The sequence below is a fragment of the Rattus norvegicus genome, chromosome 6, assembly GCF_036323735.1.
Source record: "Rattus norvegicus strain BN/NHsdMcwi chromosome 6, GRCr8, whole genome shotgun sequence".
NCBI classification, from domain to species: domain Eukaryota; kingdom Metazoa; phylum Chordata; class Mammalia; order Rodentia; family Muridae; genus Rattus; species Rattus norvegicus.
In genome coordinates, this window is record NC_086024.1 from 20,041,840 (window position 1) to 20,058,588 (window position 16,749).

At 43.2% G+C, this 16,749-nt stretch overlaps 1 protein-coding gene across 13 annotated transcripts in view; it reads left to right on the forward strand.

The window, feature by feature from the left end:
* The window catches only part of Map4k3 (mitogen-activated protein kinase kinase kinase kinase 3), a 169,338-nt gene that overhangs the window by 12,594 nt on the left and 139,995 nt on the right, over positions 1-16,749 (forward strand). The window contains exon 1 of one of the 13 annotated variants that reach the window (XM_039111731.2): positions 4,756-4,776. The exons of the other annotated variants lie outside the window; for them this stretch is intronic. The gene's annotated coding sequence lies outside the window, so the exon portion shown is untranslated. Of the gene's footprint in view, positions 1-4,755; positions 4,777-16,749 lie in introns of those variants that run through there. 13 annotated transcript variants of the gene reach the window in all.

The following is a 16,749-nucleotide window of genomic DNA, read 5'->3' on the forward strand; positions in this document are numbered from 1 at the left end:
AAATTCTCTCCCCCACACCCACTCAAAGGTCTAACTTTTATTTTTATAGTTTTGAGATTGCCCATAAAATGCCTGCATGCATGGTGACTCTGGTCACTCTGTCTGCTCTGTGTGTGTGTGCTGTGTCTGACCCTGCTTCTGTACTGTTCGTCAACGCTGCAGGTTGGTTGCTGTGAGACCTTCCTTGTCTACAGATGGCCATCTCAGATGGTGTCCTCATGTTGACACAGTCTCTTGGCTTGCTGACCCTCCTGGTGTCTTGACTGCTTTCTGTACTATTCAGTGCTTAAAGAATTAAAGTGAGGAACCATGTGAGATAAATGTCATTCCCCCAAGTATCCTTAGTTATCTTTGCTACCGTGTTGTAGTTTGCTGGGACAGAGGTTTGCTCTCAGCTCCTCTGCAGCTTCCAGCGCATCTGTCTTTTCTCTGGTTGACTTTGAAATTTCCCCATTCAGCTCTGGTGTCCCGAAACTTCAAAATATTGTGTAGACCTGTGAGTAGAAGTGTGTTTTTTCTCTAGGCCGACAAGTGCCGTGCTTTAGTAGCCCAGAAAGTTGTGAAGCATTTCCCCCCCCCCTTCTGTTCCTGCACCTCTCTTCTCCTTACTGTTCTATATCCCCCCCTTCTGTTCCTGCACCTCACTTCTCCTTATGATTCTATATCCTTTGTGTGTGTTTCCTGCCTTTTAATTTAACTTTATGTTATGTGTATGTGTGTTTGTCTGCATATATGTCTGTGAGCCATGAGCTTTGTGTGCCTGGTTTGTGAGGATGCCTGAAGAGGCTGTTCAGAGTCCCTCCACAGTTACCGAAGCTTGGAGCTGCCATGCGTGTCTGGGAATCATCCCAGGACCTGTGGAAGAGCAGCCAGCGCTCTTAATCACTGCGCCACCTCTTCATTCTCATCCCCACATACTTTAAATCACTGCTTCACTATAGGGTCCTGGAGGGACATGTTATATAGACCATTGCTTTTACATTGTAATGATTAGTGTTTCTAGAAGTTCCTTTATAAACACTTTGTCAAGTCTATGTATACCTTTTGCATAATTTCTTCAGTTTTGACTTCTTTTATGTTTGTTTTTAAAAATTACTCTTTAACATTTTCTTTTGAAGTGTCATTCTATAATTTTAATCTTTAGTAGGTTTAATCTTTGTTGGTTTTGTTCTGTGTGCTGACTTTTAATCATGGTAGATTTTTATTTCCTCCCCCCATAAGCATCTGTGACTGGGGTTGGTGGAGCACACGTTTTCCCAGCCACTCTGCTTTTGCTTTCTGCAGAGGTGTCTGTTCTTTCACTCTTAGACACAGAGTGAAATGTTGACGTTGACTTTACAGTGTGGAACTTCCCAGACCTACTGGTGTCAGAGTTTGAACTCCAGATCACAGTGAGCAACAAGCGCATTACAGGACCTCACCTCCTGTGCAGCCTGGATTATATATGTATCACAGTCGGGCCTTAATCCTTGCTATTAACTTGCCTCAGGCTCTCAAGTGCTGGGATTATAGACATGTACCACAATGCCTGGCTTGATTTTAGTTCTAAAAAGCCCCTCCATCCCCCATGCTCTTAAAAACCCAAGCAGGTTACTACCTACCTGTGCTTCTGAGTACCCTTTAAACAACCCTATTTTTATTGCATTAAGGGTGTGGTTTCTTCCTGGCTTTATTTAAGGACTCTGTTCCCTAAATATGGCTTCTTTCACCGAGCTCCCGGACTTGAACTCACCCCTGTGTTTTGTGATGTGGTTTTGAGTGTTCACTTGAACGACTTTCCCTTCCCTCAACCTTTCCATGCTCATTCTTAAAGCCTATGCTCCAGCACCAGATGCTAGTCTTCCAGTTTCCACCCTGCATGAGTGTGATGCTTGTTAAAACAGATGAGCCAAGGTTGCAACATTGTTATTACTGAAGTCCACAGTTTACCTCGGAGGGAACTGTGTTACAGCTCAGTTCTGTGACAGACTATCCTGTCTTATAGAATAGTTTCACTGTCTGTGAAAATCACCAACTCATGTATCAATTTTGTCCTCCCTCCCCTCATAAGTCAGTTCCTGATATGTATACAGGTATACAGATATGTATATGTTATATATTATACATTTTTGCATATGTATTTTTCCACTCCAAAATGTCATATAACTAGAATTGTATGACATATGGCTTTCTAGACTGGCTTTCTTTCACTTAGCTGTGTGACTTGGATTCATCCTTGCCTTTTTGTGACATGATAACTCATTTCTTTTATTGATTAATAGTCCCATATTTGATTGAACCTTGGTGATTTACTCTTTCACCTATTGAAAACTATTTTAATGATCTCCAAGCTTTTGCATTGTAAGTAGAAACTCAATAAATAATACACAGGTTCTTACATATACAAAACTTTTCATCACACTTGAGTACCTAGTAAGGAATACTCTTGCTGGATTGAGTGACGAGCCTGTTCTGTGAGGAGCGGCAGTATCTTCCGGAGGGCTGGATGCATTCCCACCAGCAGTGACTGAGAGCTCCAGTTGCTTCACGTCTTGGTCAGTAGTTGGTGTTTCCAGGGTTTTGGATTTTGGTCACTCTACTGCGCACATGCTGATACCCGTTTTAATGCGCAAAACCTAACAACATGCAGTGTTGAACATAATTCCCACTGCAGGTCTTGTTGTCTCTATGTCTTTTTTGGTAAAATACCCTATGTAAAGTTTTTTAGAGATTTAATTGTGAACCAGGCATAGACTTATATATATATTATTATATAGAGTACATTTTAAGATTATGTCATAATCTTATCACTCAGTAGGTTGAAGCAGGAGGATTTCCACTTCAAGGCCAGCTTGGGCTTACATAGCAAAACCCTATTTCAAATAAACAATAAAAAGTTGGATTGCTTGTTTTTGCTTTGCTATTGTTAATTTTAAGAGTTCTCTATACATTTCGGGTCCATGTCTGTTACTAAGCATGGATTTGCAAAGGTTTCCCTTTCTTGCCCTTTCATTCACATAATGTCTGTGTCAGGCCTGGATTTTCTCATATGTTACCTTCTAGAAGTTTTGTAGGGGGGTGGAGAGATGGCTCAGCCGTTAAAGGCTAGGCTCACAACCAAATATATAGAAGTTTTGTAGCTTTGCATTCTTATATCTGTGATCTACTTTGAATGGATTTTTGTAAGAGGTGTAGGATCTATGTGTGCATTGGTGGGGGACATGGTGTGGGAGTCTTGGTCTAGAACCATTTATGAAAAGCGTCTTTGTATTGTTCTTGCTCCTTTGTGAGACCAGCTGGCACTATTTGTGTGGATCTATTTCCGGGCACTTACATTGGTTTGCAACCGTGCAACAAATACCAGTGACAAAGTAGCCATACTTTGATTGAATTGATTGAATGGCATAAACTACAGAAAATTATTTCTGGTCAGAATTCCAGGCCAGAATTATTTCTGGTCAGAAATGATGATCTTCATGGGATGGTTTCTTCTGTGGAGTCTTTTGCAGGTGTACGGAGGGTGCTTCTGGTGTCTCTGTGTGGCAAGGGGGCAGCGATGTGGAGTGAGATACAGTCAAAGGCTGAGAAGTAATGACTGGGAGAAGCCATTGAGTTTAGTCAAGAATGTGTGGCTTCTGCTGCCTGTGGAGTTATTTTCTTGGACTGGTTAGCAACGAGCACTAATCATTTTGATGGTGAGAGGAGGAGGTGACACCTTCTATAGTTGATTGCCAAGGAGTCTAGTCCTTCTGTTTCCTTCCAGGTCCAAGTTGTTCTGTCCCTAAGGCTTTTGTTGCACACTTAAACTGAACCCTGGTTGACTCCAGCTAGATCCCAAGGAGGCTAGATAAAAGTGGTTATAGTACTTACCCATTTAATCACAGCATCAGGTGATAGGGAGCACTTTCTGAACAAGTATTATATTATGTGACTCTCAGTAAACATAAAAAATTCTTGCATTCCATGACTCAATAAGAAAGACTCTTTAGGGGAGAGAGGGTGGAGGTTGTTTCTTCAAGTGTGGTTTAGATTTAGGAGGTAAGTAGCACATTGAATTAGAGGTGAATATCGCAGATGAGGGACCTGTGAGCGGTGAGCAAGAAGGCCTTGTGCTGGTCAGAGGGTCTTGCAGGGAGTATGGGTCAAACTAAAGGAAATTATTTGTTTTAGAGAATGATGGCATAAACTGAATATTAATTAGAAAAGTCATAGTGAATATATGTACTGAATCTGTGTGTTTTATAGTTGTTCTTGCTATAACGCACCTCATGGGTTGTGTACAAGACCCTTAAAGATATGGAAGGTAGAGTTGGTGAATAGAGGTCAGTGTAAGGTCTCAAAGACAGAAGTTGAGCTCCAAGTGAACTTCAGGTCCTCTTTGCTGCAGACCTTGTGTTTCCCTGTGTTGAGCTAGACCCGAGTACAGTTTGCCATATAGTTTCCAGGGTATAAACTAGACATGATGAAGAAAGGAGGGACCACTGAAGATGTTTCAACAGAATCGAAGGGAGAGAGCTACTGGTAGGCAGGGCCCACTTACTTCTTAGCTCCTTGGAAGAACGAGTGGGTGTGGTATAGGTGGCCTCTAGTCTTTCAGAGCAGGCTGAGTTAGATTCTGACAGAGCATTTCTGTCTGTCTGAGCCCTGACAACCGAGATGGAGAGAGAAACTAAGTAAGCAGGTATAGAGTTATGTTTCCTTTCCACAGATTGAGGTGTCTCCCTGGTAGAAAGCTGCCCTTTCTCAGGAAGTGCTGTGTGGATTGGAGGAGAGTGAGATGACCGAAGAGAAGACACGGTGAGGGAAGACGCATCTTTGGCCTGAGTTGTCAAGCCACCAGTCTTTTCTAACCTTTTTATTTTGAATGTCCAACGGAATTTGTGACTCTGGGTTCAGATGCCTATTGCAGTATGTTGGGGAGCTGTAGTGCTATTACAGGTCACTGACTGCCTCCTGCTCAAATAAGAAGAGGGTGCTGCATAGACAGGGGAAACGAGTACCTCAGCGGGTATCAGAGCCTACCACCATTTCAGATTCTGCATGCATTTCAGTGCGGGTGGTCCATGCTTATGGTAGAAGGATGTCCCTTGAACGTAGCGGCCATTAACTTCTGTCTCCATAGGAAGCAGCTAGGACTGCTTATGAGTAACCCTAGAGCTTGTGCCTGTTGACTTTCCCTCATGGAAGGAGTTGGGTGTACCTGGGACCTCAGCTACCCCACACTGCTCACCTCATGCAGACATGTGTTTCTGCCTGAATTGCTCAGAGCCTAGAGTCAGAAAGTGCTAGAGTACATAGAGAGGGACTGAGGTGAAGGCTCCATCTGCTCAGCTGCTCCAGGCCATGCTTCGCTGAGGCTTTGGTGGTCACCCACATTACTGTAAATAAATTAGCCCAGTAAACCCACCGATCCTCAGAGCTAGAGTGTTGTGGTATTGAGTCTGGGGTTAGGTGCTTGTTTAGGTCTCCTTCTCCTGTGTGGAAGGCCTGTCCCTCTCTCCCTTTACTCCTGGGAGGCAGTGAAAATGGGTAGAAGACCATGTGGGAACATCACAGTGTGGGAAGCACAGACCCCAGTATTACGATGTTCTTTCCCCTCTCTGCCCCTTGGGGTGTTGGTTCCTTTGCTTGTTTTTTGTCCCCTGTGTATCCCACCATCCTCAGGTCCTCCCACTGGTGAGAGCTGAGCAAGAGCAGAAGGCCTGCCACAGAGCTGCGTTTGCTTTTGAAGGCTGTCAGCGCTGTCATTTTGCTTCACTGGTTCTGAGGTCTGTGGCTCTGGTTAGTGTTGGCACATTGCCAGCATGCCAGGAGTCTGGTAATCAAGGGAGATACTTTGATTTTGGATGCAGAGAATTTATTTTTCCTTCCAGCAAAACTGTGGCTATATGAGGTTTGACAAGCTCCCTTTTTCTCCCAAAACCCAAAATTGAATGTTTCTGTAAATTGCTGGGCAGGGCTGCTATTTTTGTTTTTCATTTTATTGTTTGTGCTGAGTTTCTTAAACGCTTTCTGTCATATTATGAGGCAATCCTTGAATCAAAACTTAGGAAATACTTCCATAACAATTTATATTGCTTCTGTGAAGAGTGGTATAAAAGACACTTTTTAGGCAATGTTTTTTATGAGTAAAGTTTTGCCACTTGGCAGGCTTTGGGAAAACATCAGGAAAGTAACATTTCATTTTCTAGGGAGTAAAGAGGTATATTTTTTGCAACATTTTCTGCAGAAGCCATGCATTTCAGGCACTGTACTTGACCTGAGAGTCTAGTGTTAAGCGAGCTAGGCCCCTGGTCTACCGAACTGTACCCTGAGCCTCAGAACTCAAACTATTTGGAAAGAGGAATGCATTGGTATTTATCTGGCTCAGATTTAAAATATTAAAATCTTAAATAGTTTAATTATGATTAAAACATTTTTTTTAAATCTCTTTTGAGTTGTACAGATCGAGTGGCACATAGCAGATGATCACTTTATCCCACGCTCCCTGCGCCTGGATTCTTCTTCTGTCAGGTTCCCATGTTCCTTACAACCAAGTCCCCACACTGCTCCATTGCTACTCACAAATGCCACTTCAGTTTCACTGTTCCCTGCCCTCCGTCTTCTGTGCTAGGGTCCCATCTCAGGGACGGATTAAAGCTCACCAGTTTGGGTTACACAGTGTGCTTGGCCGTAATAGTCTTGCAGACTCCTCTGGGGTTTTTCTTGGTTTTTAATGACCTTGAAAGATTGCAGGTTAGCTTGAAGTCGTGGAGCTGGGGTGCCGTGCAGTTAGCAGGAGCTTGTCCCCAACAGTGTCTACCTTTATCGCCTGGCACTCAGTGTTTGCCAGGCCTGTGCATGCTGAAGCTCTCCATAGCTGTGTTGCCCAGGGTGTGCCTCTCACACCCTTTGGAAGCAAGTCTCACGCAGGGAATGGGCAGTTAGGCTTCATTCACCACTTTAGGACTCGGGTAACTATGTATGTCTGAGAGATATCTGCTCTTCCAGAGGTCCTGAGTTCAATTCCCAGCAATCACATGGTGGCTCACAACCATCTGTACTGCGATCCGATGCCCTCTTCTGGTGTGTCTGAGGACAGCAGCAGTGTACTCATAGACATTAAATAAATAAATAAAATCTTAAAAAAACAAAAAACCTATGTGCATTTGTGCCTCTGTCCCTGTGAATTGTGCCTGTGGTGCTGCTGGCCTTTGATTGAGATGTCATGTGTGCTGAGTCCACTCAGTTATTTTATCAGTGCGGATTGGTGGCCACAGTGCAGAGCTGCGTGCTGCATCGGCGTTTACCTCGCCATTTGGTCTGTGTCTTTTCATAGGTCCACACCATATTGTTTTTAACACATTCTGGCATTTTATTTTTTAATATTTTCAGGCACGACAACATACTTAGTTTCATCTGTAAATTCTTTGTTGTAACCCTGCATCAGGCATTTCTCAGTAAGCTGTGGTTCTTTTTACCGGTATCAGACAACCGAGATCCGTGAGCAAGGGTTAGAGCACTTGCCTTCCATCCATGACCCCCAGGCTTCTCTCTCCTTCATTACCCCCCCAAAACAAACAACCCCAAAACCCTTGGAAGTTGTACTCTGGGTGTATTCCTTGCCATTGGACTGTCTTGCTTGTAGGTTCTCTTTCTCAGCTGATAAGCTTAGGTGTGTGTGTGTGTGTGTGTGTGTGTGTGTGTGTGTGTGTGTGTGTGTGTGTGTGTGTGTGTTTACTGAGCCATATAAATACAGGCACCTGTAAATGTTTTGGTTTTCTTGAGACAAGGTCTCACTATGTATACAAGACTGGCATCGAACTTACAGAGTTCTGCCTGCCTCTGCCTCCTGAGTGCTAGAATCAAAGGTGTGCTCCCCCATATCCAGCTATACAAAGAGTTCTGTATGTATCTCTGCGTTTTAGCCTAACTGAGTTCATAACAGTCTCGTCACTGTAGTACCTGATGGTTCCAGCCAGTCTTCCCTTTGCCATCTGTCACCTCGTCTTCAGTAGGGAGAAACTGGCTCCCATATTTGTTCAGTTCTAGTATACACACTCTGTGTAATATACAGTTTCCATATAATAACCAAGGTTAGTCTTAATGCTGTGAAGTGGGAACTCCATTCTGATTTGCAGATAGAGGGATTTGCAGAGAGTGTAAGTGACTGCCCGAGGACCCACAGTTAGGAAGGAGCTGCACTAGACTTGGGCCCAGACAACCCCCTCCAGAGTCTCGCAGGCAGCCGGGCAGTCTCACAGGAGCAGGTGTGTAGGCAGTAGACCTCTGCAGTCTGCAGTGTTGCTTCTTAGGTATATTTTTAAAGGTCTTTGCTTTCTCAGGAGTTGGGGGTTTGCAAATGATTTAGACAGTCCAAGATCACCCTGGGAAGTGAGGCAGAATGGCAGTTAGGACAGGTAGGCAGACAGAAGAAAAGTTTGCTGAGGAAAGGAAAATCAAGATTGTACTTGCAAGAACAGGAGTTTATGCTTTTGAAAATGTTCTGGAATGAAAATATGGTCAATATTTCTTTTCTTCTCCCTGTGAACCATTCCATGATGATTACCAGATCACTGCTCCTTTCTGGTGGAAGTGTGTGGGCTACACCCTCTCCACATATGTCTTGCACAGAGGGGAAAGGAGGGGTCAGGATTGCAGTTGGCAAAGGCGTGTATTGGCTGCTGATCAAAATCAAATTAGATGAAGCCTTCTTATCTATATTCTGTATACTTGTTTAGTATTTAGTTCTATTAGCTTTTAGATAGAAGACCGTAGTCACTCTGGAGTTTGCTTTCAAACTCTGTTTTGCCCCCTACCTTCACCTCTTGTAGCATCTGGCTTATATTTAACAGTTTTATTGAGGATGGCTCATAAAGCATGTAATTCAATGAGAATATATTTCAGTGTGAGTTTTAAAGACTAGTGTGTTGAGTGGAGTCTATTCTTCCAGGCGTTCTTCATCTGTAATTCTGTTTTTATGTTAACTCCTCTTAATGCACACCAACAGTGACCATCTTGTCTGATAGTTATGTCTGGGTTGTGGCTCAGTGGATGCTGGATTGTGCAAATTCTAGGTCCTTGACTCTGAACAAAAACTTAAAAGGAAGGGAGAAGAGAGAGGGAGAGAGGAAAACGGAGGGCTGGAGGGAGGAAAAGAGAAGGAGGAGAAGGAAGGAGTAGGGAATCAGTGACTAGACTGTGGCTCTTGTGGGTCCCCAGTAGAAAGAAGGATGCACACAGTGGAAGGGAGGACCCACTCTGTGGGAAGAAGGACCCACTGTGTGGTTGGAAGGACAGGCACAGTGGGAGGAAGGGTGCACACGGCGGAAGTAAGGACGGACACACGGTGGCAGTATGCACAGAGCTGTCTTGGTCTCACAACATTCCATTTTCCTTCCTCTTCTTGCCGCTGCTTTTCTTCCACACTTTGTAGCGCCTCTGCTCCCATAGCCTGCTTTCACTAAGTCGTAATTAAATGGAAGCAATATGATGCATATTAACTTGTCTGCAAATAAATGAAAGATTTTTTTTGTCTTTGCTGAGTGTGGATGGGATTAGACTTCTTTTGCTTAAATCTTGAAGGAAACTGACCGTGTGTCCTGATTTTGTCCACTGCAAGCATCCTGTTCTTTGGAACTCTGAGGATCGCAGCTTTCAATTTGCCTCTCACTCTGAGGTGCGTCATTCACAAAAAATAAAATCTGGTTATCAACTGTATCTTAATTATGGTTGCATGTAGTTCACAGAATTATAGCTTCTTGAACTCAGAAAAAGAAGAAAAATGACATGGTGATGGTATATGAGATTACCTTTAGAAATGATGGTTTAATTTTTGATATATTACTACTTATATAGTGCATTAGAATTCCCACAGCACTCGTTTTCACTAGAAACTTCCAAGTGTCAGGTTGGTGCCCAGCTTGAGAGGACTGAGGTTCATTAGATGAGGCAAAAGAATGGGGTGGGGTGTGGGAGAGGGGTGTGGTGTGGGCATAGTTTCTAAGAAACGTTGTTGAGGGGCTGCAGAGATGGCCTACTGATTGAACACCCATTGTACAGCCGTGAAGACTGCAGTCAGATCCCAGCACCCAGAGAGCAAGCTACATGTCCCACAAACACTGGTGTCTCCAACTTCAGTGACAATGACAACCTTTTTTAGACTCTGGCGTGCACCCACACATACATGTCTATATGCCTACACACATGCATGCATGCGGAAATAATATCTTTAAAAGTTACTGGGGCATTTCTGAAGAAAATGTAATCTTAAAATTTCTGCCTAATATTTTACAAGCAAAGGTGTGCCTGAAATGTACATTTATTTTTCCCAGAGCAGCTTCTGCAAAGAGGATGATAGACTGCAGTCTCTCAGACAGTGGCTAGGATAGCAGGGAGGTGTTATTTAAAGTGGGCTGGGACGTTTTCTCCATTGTTTGCTGTACAGCGTTTGAAGAGTTTTGCTGCTTCTCTCTGCACGCCATCTTGTCTTTTGGTAGGGACGTCAAAGGTCTGTCTCTATCGTTCAGACTTGCCTGTTTCTGTAGTGGTTAGAATCATGTCCTGATGTAAAGAATCAAGACAAGGGTGCAAAGCTGTATTTAGCTCTGACCGTGGTGCTTTGTTCCTTAGTGAGTTTGCCTGGACCCACTTTTCTGTAGGGTTCCCCTTGGGAGAGGCAGGAGTCTGAGTTCTGTGTTTATGTTACCTAAGGAGTGGATGCTGACAGCAGGGGAAGGAATGATGCCACATGGGCCCATGTCTATCTTGTGCTTGGCCTCTAGGAAGCAAGCGATGGAGTGTCCTGTGCACAGTGACCCTCACTGGGCACCTCCAGCAGCTGCTTTCACAACAGGGAGGGCCGATGATGCTTAGCTTCTCTAGGCAGCTCGAGAAGACAGTTTGCGCATCTCTGGTGGGCTGCTGCTCCCCTGATTTGCTTTTCCTGTGACGTCAGTGACTAGCCTCACTTTTCACCTGATCCCATGCCTCAGCCACCAGCTGTGCACTGTTCTGTGAATAGCCAGGGGATGTGGGGCTCACCTTTATGGTCACTGGCCATAACCCAGGTTTTGGCTCTGAGTGTTTACTTTTTATACTTTTATCTATTATGGGGGAAGATCTGCCCCTGTGCCCATGTGGAGGGCAGAAGACAACTCATGGAATCATATCCTTCAACACTTATGTGGATTCTGAAGATAAAACCCAGGTCTCCAGGTTTGGTGTAAGCACCCTCACCTGCTGAGCTCTCACACTGCCCTATGGGTATTTTCTCTGGTTTAGCTGTGGCTACACCACCTTCTAGAGCTGGAGATTCCCTGTCCCTCCCACGTCCTCCTTAGCATCAGGGTTGGAGTTTGTGTAATCCTATTCTTTTCTTCTTGTCCAAGGACTTTAGTCCTTTGGAATTGTCTTTATGTGGAAGTGAGGTTATGCACACATGCACACACTTGCACACTAATAATGGATCCAGGGAGGATGGGGAACAAGAGAGGCTGATGGGGAAGAAAAAGAAATGTTGCATGCATTGTTATATATGAAGGTTTATATATATATGTGTGTGTGTGTGTATATATATATATATGGCATACACACACACACACACACACACATATATATGTATATATATGAAGATTGTGGGAAGAAAGGGGCTATGAGAAGGAGGGACAAATAAAGGAGGGTGAGAAAGGCAGACGAGCACATACCTTGGTGTGCATGTGTGAAAATGTCGTAAGAAGCCCAATCTCGAATGCCGTTACTGCACAGCATGTGTATGGAGATGAGAGAACACACTTGTGGGAGTTAGTTTTGTCTTCTGACCATGTAGGTTTCAGGCATGAACTTGGGTGGTAAGCCCCCTAACCTGCTGAGCCTTACTGGCACAAGAAGACCGTTGTTTTACACACTAGCTAAAAACTTAACATCTTTCTTTTATTCTTTCTTTATTTACACATTGCTATTTGTTTTTTGAATTCTGGTGGAGTCTTGTACTTACAGAGATATTTGACAGAGCAGAATTGAGTGAAAGACAGAACGTTCATCAAATAAAAGCTTACTGGTGCCACCTAGTTCAGGTGGCCTTCGGAGCCGAGCTGCAGCGCTGCAGCCTCACCACAGGACAGGCATAAACAAACAAACAAACAACAGCAGTTTCCACATGATACCTGCTGACCGTTAGCTCCCGGTGAGCGCGTGACTAAGCAGGACGCTGCAGCCGTACGCTGCCCTCTTTCCTTACATGATGAAGCAGTCTCTGTTCAGAGAAAATAGAAGTTACTGCACTCAGCTAGGAATGTGTACCACAAGTTTGTAGTATAATTTAAGTATGGAAAACATCAGAACTTGTGTACAAAAGAGGGAGTGAATTTACTGGCCCTCTCTAGGCTTCCTCAAATAACAGCTTTATCTAAAAATAGAGGCTCAGAAAGCACTCCTGATACAGATGTTCAATTCCTGCTCAGGGAATTCACCTAGACATAAGGAGTATATAAAATACAATTTGCTTTTAAAACTGACTCTTGGGACAGCAAGATACTTGCACATGTGTACTTATGCACATGAACGAACCACATAAATAAATTTAAAAATAAAAGTTTGGTGAGATGGCTCAGCAGTAAAGACACTCGCCACCAAACCTGATGACCTGAATTCTATCCTTGGGACCTCGTGGTAATAAAATAAAACCTGATTCCCACAAGTTGTCCTTTGATCTCCACCTAAGCTCTGTGTGTCACATACAGGAATCAATACATGTAATAAAGATCCTTCTCTGAAAGAGGATGTATCACTTCAGCTCTGATGTGTGAACAGCAAACTCACAAACGAAGCAACTGGTGAATTTATAAAAATTAAAACTGAAATAGACTACTCAGGGCTTTGGATCCCTGGCACCACAGAGGGTGGGCTGAGGAGCTGGTTCTTGCTCCCACAGTTCCATTGTTGGGGAGCAGACATGCACATGTCTCGGTCTCTACATGCATTTATGTACATCCTCATCCCCACAGTACCACACATGTAAGTGTTCACTCACATACCACATGCACAGGCTTACACACACACACACACACACACACACACACACACACACACACACACACATGCAAGCACGCGCACCTGTTCTCACACAAACTGAACATTGGATCCTGTCGTTTACCACAGACTTAAAACAGCAGATAGAACATCAAAATCTTTGATTTTTCATAATACCTTGTAAATTTTCTAAAAATTCCATGTAAATTGTATGGGGTGGATGTTTCATGTGAATGAGAAAATTTTATTTAGAAAGGCCTTTTTAGAGTTCTACAAACAGAAACTATGATAAATACATCTTCACGTGATGTCCTGCTACATAATGCTTTACACGTTTTGATGAGAAAGTTTCATCTTTGAGAAACTAGCAAATTTTTCAAAATTTGAAAAAAATGTCTTTATCCTTCATGTTTCTAAAAGTAGTTTTAATCAACCATTCGGGCTCCTTAAAAATAAAACTTTAAGTACTGTTTTCATTATAAATAGTTTAACATTTCTCAACACAGTTTTTCTTCATACACTTGCGTATTTGTTCCAAAAGCATGTAACAAGATCTTTGGCTGTTACAACAAAGTGATTATAATGGTTTTTACTAGAGTTAGAAATTATTATGTGTGGGCAAAGAATCAAAATTTCCATAGATAGATAGCTTTGCAAAAAATTGGAGATCTCTGCTGTATTCCCAGTTGTTTTGCTATTAGAATGATCTATTATGCCAAGTTCTAGAACTCCGAATGTCTGCGTTATTTATTGGATTGATTGGTGCAGATTGCTGATGAATATGAGGAACTGTGAACTCTCAGTGCAGGCTGTTTGTGGTGTCTCCTGCCAATCTGTCAAGCATTCAGCAGCCTGCTAGATTACACAGAGGCCTCTTCCTATTCCAGAGTTGGTCTGGACAGGTGTGTAGCCCTCCTCCCTCCTTCTAGACCAGCACGCTTCTGTTCAGACTGTGTGTAATAGAAACCAAGAAGATACTGACCAAAGCCTTTCCTCGATGCAATCAGAAAAGCTTATGAATGCTGAGAAAACAAATGTTGGGCCTGTGCACGTGTTAGCTTCCGTGTTTGGTGCCCTGTGGAGAACAGAAGCTTTGTTCTGTGGTTCAGTCTGTTGCTGGAATCAGTGCTTAAAAACTATCCAAGTCAGGACCACAAGTCACAGCATCCCCAACCATGCTCCCTACCAGATTCTGTGAGCCCACCCGTCTCTGCGTTTTACTATGGTGATGAGCAGCCTGCATCTTTAGACTCTACTGTGGACGTGCTGGGTGTGGACTATGGATGGTTGGTTTTTTTTTTTTTTTTTTTTTATTAACTTGAGTATTTCTTATATACATTTCGAGTGTTATTCCCTTTCCCGGTTTCCGGGCAAGCATCCCCCTCCCCCCTCCCCTTCCTTATGGGTGTTCCCCTCCCAACCCTCCCACCATTGCCGCCCTCCCCCCATAGACTAGTTCACTGGGGGTTCAGTCTTAGCAGGACCCAGGGCTTCCCCTTCCACTGGTGCTCTTACTAGGATATTCATTGCTACCTATGGGGTCAGAGTCCAGGGTCAGTCCATGTATAGTCTTTAGGTAGTGGCTTAGTCCCTGGAAGCTCTGGTTGCTTGGCATTGTTGTACTTTTGGGGTCTCGAGCCCCTTCAAGCTCTTCCAGTTCTTTCTCTGATTCCTTCAATAGGGGACCTATTCTCAGTTCAGTGGTTTGCTGCTGGCATTCGCCTCTGTATTTGCTGTATTCTGGCTGTGTCTCTCAGGAGCGATCTACATCCGGCTCCTGTCGGTCTGCACTTCTTTGCTTCATCCATCTAGTCCAATTGGGTGGCTGTATATGTATGGGCCAAATGTGGGACAGGCTCTGAATGGGTGTTCCTTCAGTCTCTGTTTTAATCTTTGCCTCTCCCTTCCCTGCCAAGGGTATTCTTTTTCCTCATTTAAAGAAGGAGTGAAGCATTCACATTTTGATCATCCGTCTTGAGTTTCATTTGTTCTAGGAATCTAGGGTAATTCAAGCATTTGGGCTAATAGCCACTTATCAATGAGTGCATACCATGTATGTCTTTCTGTGATTGGGTTAGTTCACTTAGGATGATATTTTCCAGTTCCAACCATTTGCCTACGAATTTCATAAACTCGTTGTTTTTGATAGCTGAGTAGTATTCCATTGTGTAGATGTACCACATTTTCTGTATCCATTCCTCTGTTGAAGGGCATCTGGGTTCTTTCCATTTTCTGGCTATTATAAATAAGGCTGCGATGAACATAGTGGAGCACGTGTCTCTTTTATATGTTGAGGCATCTTTTGGGTATATGCCCAAGAGAGGTATAGCTGGATCCTCAGGCAGTTCAATGTCCAATTTTCTGAGGAACCTCCAGACTGATTTCCAGAATGGTTTTACCAGTCTGCAATCCCACCAACAATGGAGGAGTGTTCCTCTTTCTCCACAACCTCGCCAGCATCTGCTGTCACCTGAGTTTTTGATCTTAGCCAATCGCACTGGTGTGAGGTGAAATCTCAGGGTTGTTTTGATTTGCATTTCCCTTATGACTAAAGATGTTGAACATTTCTTTAGGTGTTTCTCAGCCATTCGGCATTCCTCAGCTGTGAATTCTTTGTTTAGCTCTGAACCCCATTTTTTAATAGGGTTATTTGTTTCCCTGCGGTCTAACTTCTTGAGTTCTTTGTATATTTTGGATATAAGGCCTCTATCTGTTGTAGGGTTGGTAAAGATCTTTTCCCAATCTGTTGGTTGCCGTTTTGTCCTAACCACAGTGTCCTTTGCCTTACAGAAGCTTTGCAGTTTTATGAGATCCCATTTGTCAATTCTTGATCTTAGAGCATAAGCCATTGGTGTTTTGTTCAGGAAATTTTTTCCAGTGCCCATGTGTTCCAGATGCTTCCCTAGTTTTTCTTCTATTAGTTTGAGTGTGTCTGGTTTGATGTGGAGGTCCTTGATCCACTTCGACTTAAGCTTTGTACAGGGTGATAAGCATGGGTCGATCTGCATTCTTCTACATGTTGCCCTCCAGTTGAACCAGCACCATTTGCTGAAAATGCTATCTTTTTTCCATTGGATGGTTTTGGCTCCTTTGTCAAAAATCAAGTGACCATAGGTGTGTGGGTTCATTTCTGGGTCTTCAATTCTATTCCATTGGTCTATCTGTCTGTCTCTGTACCAATACCATGCAGTTTTTATCACTATTGCTCTGTAATACTGCTTGAGTTCAGGGATAGTGATTCCCCCTGAAGTCCTTTTATTGTTGAGGATAGCTTTAGCTATCCTGGGTTTTTTGTTATTCCAGATGAATTTGCAAATTGTTCTGTCTAACTCTTTGAAGAATTGGATTGGTATTTTGATGGGGATTGCATTGAATCTGTAGATTGCTTTTGGTAAAATGGCCATTTTTACTATATTAATCCTGCCAATCCATGAGCATGGGAGATCTTTCCATCTTCTGAGGTCTTCTTCAATTTCTTTCTTCAGTGTCTTGAAGTTCTTATTGTACAGATCTTTTACTTGCTTGGTTAAAGTCACACCGAGGTACTTTATATTATTTGGGTCTATTATGAAGGGTGTCGTTTCCCTAATTTCTATCTCGGCTTGTTTCTCTTTTGTATAGAGGAAGGCAACTGATTTATTTGAGTTAATTTTATACCCAGCCACTTTGCTGAAGTTGTTTATCAGCTTTAGTAGTTCTCTGGTGGAACTTTTGGGATCACTTAAATATACTATCATATCATCTGCAAATAGTGATATTTTG